Source organism: Pleuronectes platessa, chromosome 15, assembly GCF_947347685.1.
Source record: "Pleuronectes platessa chromosome 15, fPlePla1.1, whole genome shotgun sequence".
Classification (NCBI taxonomy): Eukaryota; Metazoa; Chordata; class Actinopteri; order Pleuronectiformes; family Pleuronectidae; genus Pleuronectes; species Pleuronectes platessa.
This window is the reverse complement of record NC_070640.1, coordinates 3,158,538-3,166,444: the sequence shown is the minus strand read 5'-3', so window position 1 is coordinate 3,166,444 and position 7,907 is coordinate 3,158,538.

Here is a 7,907-nt window from a genome sequence, read left to right as displayed (position 1 = left end):
TTTGTTAGTTAATGCCTTGAGCTGTAACCTGACTTCCGGTTTTAGCCTTTCAAAGTTAAAGTCCTCACTCAATTCTATTTTCTATTAAACCAACTCAAAAAGTGTCATGTAGACATTACAGACACAGTGGATTCAAGTGCACCCTCTCTACCAAGGCTTCACTACAGAATCCATCAATCACTCACTCAAACTTTATTTGTATAACCTAACACAAGAGCGAAGAAGAATTTCCAGAAAAACCCTTTGACCGGAGGCTCTTCAGTTCGCTGGGACTGAATCTGTAACTGAGCTGTTCTTCCTCATTTTGCTGAATTCACTTTTTTTTTGCTATTTCAGTCTTTCACCCACTTTGTGTCCTGCGTCATTTCTGTGGCGAGCCCCTCTTTTCTCTACCCCCCCCCCCCCCCCCCCCCCTCCATCACACAGCTCAGGAGCAAGTGAAGCAATTGGTGACTGACAGTGTGTTATTATGTGGTCTGTGTGAAGGATTACTTCATGTATGTAGGTCACTAAACTATTGGAATTGTTTTTTTTTGTCATAAACGAATCCACATTAATTGTAAGTGCTTCCCCCCCCCCATGTCTAATAATCAGACTCAGCATGGTACGGCTTTAGGCATAGACACAATGTATAGGTTGGACATGAGGGACTTCTCTGAGCTGTGCAGCCACCAGGGGGCCCTCAAGCCGACCAGCGTGAAAAAGAAGGTAATTAAAAAAGTAAAATTGTTCTTGGGGCCATGAATTATTTAAATTTGATATTTAGTTTTTTGCAGATCAATCTATTTTATGCAGAGGTATAAAAGGCTCAAGGATTTACTCAAGAATATTTTATTGTAGTTTAATTTGATGGATCTTCTCAGGGTGACAATTTGCATTAAAAACATGCAGTAGTATTATAGAATTAACTACAATTAATCCAACTATCCACATTTTACATATTCTGTTAACATTGTATATAAGTATTAATTGTATGTAGTAATATTGTTATGTCTTTATACTTGAAGTTTTTTAATACGTTTTTAAAACCTCATTTTGTGAAAACTTTCACAATTGAATGATATTTCTTCTTATTTAAACTGACAAATATTATTAATTAATTTATATGATTCGATCTATATCATTGTTCTAGTTTTTTCTGCTTATGTTCCATTGTTTTAGTCAACAAAAGTTAATGTAAACTTTTTTATTATTATTGTTATTACTTTTTTATTGTTATCTCTATCTTCTTGCTTATGAAAGGACTTTTTGTGACAGCAGTTTTGGACTTCTCAGCGGTCAGGACATGAAGCCAGTTCCTGACTGGACGACCAGCGGCAGCAGCAGCTCCACCACGTTCTGCTGACTGTTGCTGCAGCTGCTGCCAAACAGCGGTTGTGTGTAAACTCTGGGTTCAGTGGACGAGGCGCTCGCTCTTGTTTGTGGATTCGAGGAAATGTGTGTTGGACAAATCAGCCTTGAACAGAAGAAGAGCAAATAAAAACATTCTTACGCATTTTTCTTTTTCTCTCTTAAACTCTCCTTGAGTCTGGAGAAGTTTATTTTTTATTTTTTTTTGTTGATTTCATAATTGTCCTATAAGCTTCCTAACATCATACACTCTATATAACTGCAGGACTTAATTACAGAAATTCAGCTGAATCACTTTGTTCACCTCCTTTACTTTACTTACTTCTTCGATTTCGCAGAACCTAAAAAACACAACCACTGACAACTTTTAATGAAGAAAGTAAGAAAGAGGAACCTGTGGTGGCTGCGGGCGATGTCAGTAAAGTTTGACTGGTCCCAGACACAATAATGAGGCTAGAAGAATTACTGTGTGAGGTCTGAGGATCCGGTGGAGGCTGGTGGTTGGAGCTGGCCTCCTGTGGAGAGTAGATGATCGGTGAACGACCCTCCGGTGAGTTCGATGCTGTGATGTGTGGGCAACCGAAACCTGTTCAAACGAGATCGGTCAAACTAGAGACGTAAACCACACGACTTCCTGCCGCCAAGTATTGTCCCTCAACAACAGGCTATTCTAAATACTCACATGTAGAATCTATTCAGAGAGATTATCTTGATACATAAAAGTAAAGTTTGCTGAAGATTCCTCTGATAAAGAACCAAACCTCTAAACTGCATTTTTCCTTTGTGCTTTTCTCAGAACACTGGTTCACGTGAAATCCCCTAACTCTACTTTCTGGTTCATAAATAATATGAAAAAACACAAATGATCAAAAGCATTTCTGTGGAGAGGCAAAGTGGTCCAGAGTCAAAAGTGTCACTGAGGTTCATCTCTTCATCTCTCTATCCCAGGTCGTCGTAGTCCTCCTCATCCTCGTCCTCGCCTCCGATGTCGTCGTAGTCCTCGGTGGAAGCGTCGTCATTGTCTGCATCTGGAACCTGGTACAGAGGATGAGGAGGAGGGGGGAGATCCTCCTTATCTGGAAACTGGTACAGAGGAGGAGGAGGGAGGAGATCCTCCTTATCTGGAAGCTGGTACAGCGGAGGAGGAGGGAGGAGATCCTCCTCATTCTCCACCTTCACGTAGTCCAACTGCTCGTCCATGGCCTGCTCGAACTCCGTCAGCGCCTCCTCGTAGTCCCCGTCGGCCAGTGGCTCAGCCAGGTTCTCATAGCTCTGGCATTCTGGAACAACAAGAGTCACACGGAGTTCAGAGTCTGTCGTGTTTGAGAGAATAACAAAGTGTTGAATAAACTGTTATATAGCATAAAGAACACAAATAGCTATTTACAGGAATAGATTTTCAATTCTTAGCCAATTTAATGTGTTAAGTATTTGAATTCTAACGTTTATTGTGTTTATTTAAGAAGTAATTAATTGATCAAATAAAATGGTCACAGGGGGTTAATACAAAATAAAATACTAAAATAGTTTAAAAATAAGATATACTTCAATCAGTAAAAAAATGCTTATCTTATGTATAACGCAAATCTAAAGATAGTCAAAGGACAATTAGGTATTTTCCTTTTAGTGTTTTACTTTAGCATATTTTCCAAGTAACATTTGACTGTACTACTTCACTCCACTGAGTCAAGGACGTGTTTGGTCTCAGACCTGAGTCCATTTCACAGACAGGTATGTTTTTCACTTCCCTTTATATCGTCTAATTTTACTCTCATCTGTGGTCATGTTGGTTTGCTTTGGAAGCCGAACCCATGTGACACCACAATGTACTCGTGCTTATCTTCCCTTCAGATCTTGAGGTTATGATCAAACTTTAGATTTTGCGTCCAGTTGTTGTGATGATGTGGTCACAATGAGCAGAGAATGAGTTATACAGAAGAATGAAGAAGAAGAGTGTGGGTGGATTTTATGCATCATATATGATCCATTCGAGATCCAGCAGAGTCAGACCTTGTGTGAGGAACTGTGTCCGAGGAGGAAGAGGAGGTGTGACGCAGCTCAGGCCTCTCTCCTGGTAGTTGTTGCTCCTGAGGAATCGAGGACATCAAAGTTTTAGTGATTAGTGAAATCTGACGTGAAGAAACTGTCCAACGTCTTTGTTGCTGTTATAAATACTAATGTTATAATCACAATTTTAAGATTATACTAATACATATAAATCTAAAGTTATTTTGAGTAAGAGAGACACGTTTCAATATGAATTCATTACTGAGAATTAATCACTAAGATCTAAGTATGTTGTTATTCCTCTATTATTGTAACGATGAAGATATTTTTCTAAAAATACAGAGAGCAAAACTTCAGTAACAATAAAAACTGAGAAACTGAAACGGTAATACTATGTGAACAGGATCCTCAAATGTGTTTTTTGAAACTCCGAAGCCGCAGTGAAACTAGAACCAGGTTCTGCTTCAGGGAAAAGAAAACCTCATTTAAAATCCCACTGACATTTGTAGTTAACTATAAAAAACTAAAAATCCAGTCTCGGTTCCCTCCACTTCATACTTGGATAAGTACATTTAAGACTCTTTCCGAAAAAACTATTTTATCTTGGTGTTTATTCAGTTATTTTTCTTTAAGTGACCTTTAACTTAACCTCAAAGCCTGGACCTCTAAAGGCTGAACGTCCCCGTCAGGCAGATGTGAGACTGTGAGCTGAGAGGCTGTGGTTAGTTTTAACTTGTCTAGAAAAAAGTTCATTCCAGCCACAGCAGATTTCACAGACTCTCATAGAGATCAGTTCCCTAAACACGTCCTGATTTCCTTAATTCAAATCTACCTAGTATTTATTTAGATATTAACTAAATCACACCTCATCACGCTACATCACGGGAAGTGAAGTTGTGGTGATAACAAAGGTACAACTAGCAAGAATTGAACACTGCAGCTGTTGTTAGACTCAATTGGAAGTTTTTGTTCATAGGAACTGTAGTTTTTAACAAATAATAACTGTTCCACTTTGTTATAAAACTCTGAAGACATGTTGAAATTAAAACTGAGTAACATGCTTCATTTATTCCTCACAACCCTGAGATGTAACTTGTTGATTTGTGAGTTTTAAAAGCTGCTGGTGTAGGTGGATATTTCTGCCTTTGATAGACTGAGGCTAACGGTTTCCCCCTGCCTCAAGTCTTAATGCTAAGCTAAGCTAGCATTTCCAAGCTGTGGCTTCATTATAAATAGAGGCATCAGTTATTTTATAAATATTTTAGTGAGAAAACAAGTTATTATTTCCCAAAACATTGGACTCTACAGTCCACTGACAGTGTGCTTCTAATAACCCAAAGGAAATCCATGCATTTAATATTAGAATTGGTAAAAAAAAAATATAATGCATTACTCGACATTGGAGAGAAATCCTCTCTGCAGCTTTGAGACTCGATGTTTGCCTGCTGAAGAAATAAAAGAACGAGAGAGAACATCCAGTCAAATAAAAGTTACATAAGAGAAAACCCCAGAAAACCCCTCAATTAAAATGTAAAACTTCTTTAAGTCAAATCTTCAAACAACATAAAAACACCAGAGGGTCTTTTCTTCAGTGAGTTCATTAACAGCTGGGGCCTGGATCCTGTTCTAACAAACTGGGACAAACACAAATACAATAGGATTTTAAAGACCATATAATGAGGATGAAATAGGAAACACTGTAAAACCCAATAATAAACATTCACATTCACACACACACACTCCTTATTCCTGTTATATACATACAGTGTATTATTGAGTGTTTGGCATATAAGCCTCTTTTATCTCCACATGTGTTTTTACTTATAATTATTAGTTTGTTCACTTTATTTGTTCTTTATTTATTAGTCCGCAGCCCCGTCTCTCCACAGGGATCATTAAAGTTTCATCTGAGCTCATCAAATCCAGAGGGAAACCCCCTAATAATAGCAATTTATACAATTATTATCAGTTTTCCTTTGCTTTATATTAACGCCGTCCCAGTACGTAGAGGGTACTTCCATAGTGACAGTGACAATGCTTAAGTTTCCCTTCCTGTTCTCAGTTGTGGGGCAGATCTGCAATGTGTTGGTTTTCATAACAAATTAAACTGCTACTGAAAATGAAACCGCTCATTTCACTTTACTGTAAATTTGTTTGCTTTCAGATGAAATTGTGTTTGAATTGGCTGACCCAGCACGTCAGGTGACATTCGATCGACAGGGTGTAACTAAAATACATTGACTGAAGTACTTTTGTTTCATGATACTTTATGCTTGTACTCTACTTCAGCTCAGAGGGAAATATTGTACTTCCTGCTTCATCTTATGACAGTTCTATACCTTTTTTAAGATTAAAATTGTCAATAATAATGCAGTCTTATAAGTAACAGCTTGAAAAATATATTTCACTGTTGTAGATTAATGTAAAATCTAAAATAATATTAAAAATTTGTTCCACATTCTACAACAGTAAAACTGGTACTGATCTACTGATATATTTAACATGATCTATTTTCATACATCATATATAAAATTTGATACATTGTTGTACTTATAGGTACCTCTACTTTTCATTTTTCTTTTAATACAGTACTTTTTCATATAAGTGACATTTTAATGGAGCAGCGCAAGTTTTTATCATAAGTATGGATTGAGCACAAAGGCTGATTTGGCTTTTCATGTTTAAAAACACATAGATTATCATAAAATTATCTTTATAGTGTCAAATTATGGATATGTAACACCTCGGTGGTTTTGGTCTTATGTTATAATTTGTATTCATCATTTCAGGATAGTGTTAATAGCAGATATGTGTCGGTATAGATGCAGCTTCAGTTTTGCGTTAGAAAGATACTTTAAAAACCAAAGAGACAATACTACAACTGTACTTCTACCAGCCTATAGCATGTACTGTACAGTTCATGTCAGGTCAAGTTGAATTCAAGCTCAAGCGTTACTTTCGTTTAGTTTTTTTTCCGTCATCATTTTGTACAATTGAAGTTTATAACAAAGTTTCTCAGGCTCAAGCAGTTTTCACTGTTTTCACTGGAACTTCTTTTCTCTTCTCTCCTTTCTCACCAGAGACTCGTTTCCAGGAAAAAACTCAGAGTCAAAGTCTTTTGGATTTTCCAGAGTAATCAGATAATGCGATGTGAAGTAGAATCAATTTTATTTATGTCGTCCAAAATTATAAATCACAAAACTTTGCGTCAGGGGGTTTAAAGTCTGGAAGGCATTGATTCCTTCACGCTCAGTTTGTATAATGTAAACTCCCCTCAGAAAAAAACCCAAGTTTAATGGGTGGAAGAGGCCGAGAGGAGGGGGGGGGGGGGGGGGGGGGGGTGATGGTTCATCTTCATAAGGTGGATCTCTCACAACTTCAGCATATAAACATCAACTGTGTGTAGCAGCGCTCTAGTGTGTGTGTATGAACTGTTGAATGTGACTTGTATGTGCACAACGCTGAGAGGGATACAGGCCATTTACATTTCTGGAACAAACACACAACCATCGACTGATTTATTTGTTTTCTATTCGTTTCCATCGTTTGTTTCACTTCTCAGATGAGTGATTTCAGGCAGAAGAACTCGTGTGATTATGTCCTATGTAGATTTGTATTTGTTTAACCCTTACCTATTTACCCTGACCCCATTTATTTTTTAAGTATTGAAGCTATTGATTAGAAAATAGTTTGTTAAGCAAAATCTCCATTCAAACTTTCCGTCACCTAAACACACAACAGTCACATAATCAAAATTGTTAATAACATCAAAACTGAAAGTACTTCTTAGTTAATTAAAGTATATTTGCAGACGAATAACCATTAGAGTTGACTGGTCAAGGGTCAAAGGTCAAGGTAACAAATATCCTCAGTAAAGATATTTACAAAAATTATAGCGATGTCACTGTGATGTCACTATGAAGTCACTCACTTACATCAACTAGTGTATTAATGTTTAAACTTTTTCAGCTTGATTTCTCCAGTTTATTCAGATTAACAAATCATTTGTAATCAGACGGTATAAATTGTGTCATGATGAGGAAAATGACATCATTACAATATCAAAAAGTTAGCATTGCCTGACTGGGGCGGAGACATTTCCTTTAAATATTGATGCTTTAAAATACGAGCGTTACTCTAATGTTACAATCAGCATATAAAGTACAATACCTCCCTTTGAATACTCATATTATACTTTGGTAGACTACTTGAGTAAATGTACTTAGTTACTTTATGATGCTCCTCGGTTTACTCCTCCTTCTTCATCCTGTGATGTGACCATAAAAAGCCCTGAAACCCTGAATCTAGAGAAGATTAATCACCTTGTGTGGTTCTGACTTGTGTCACATGTGATATCAAAGAGCCGAGTCAGTGTTTTAGAAATGCTGAGGTTGTGATTCCAAATTTCACCTCACTGAAAAAAAATGTCTGTGCATTTAATTTGATGTTATTTCACTTTTATGAACCAATAAGGAGTAGCACTCTTAGTTTTGCTGCATTTTCTACTCTACAATACCAATATCTATCTTTCATGGTCCGTCTATGATGAA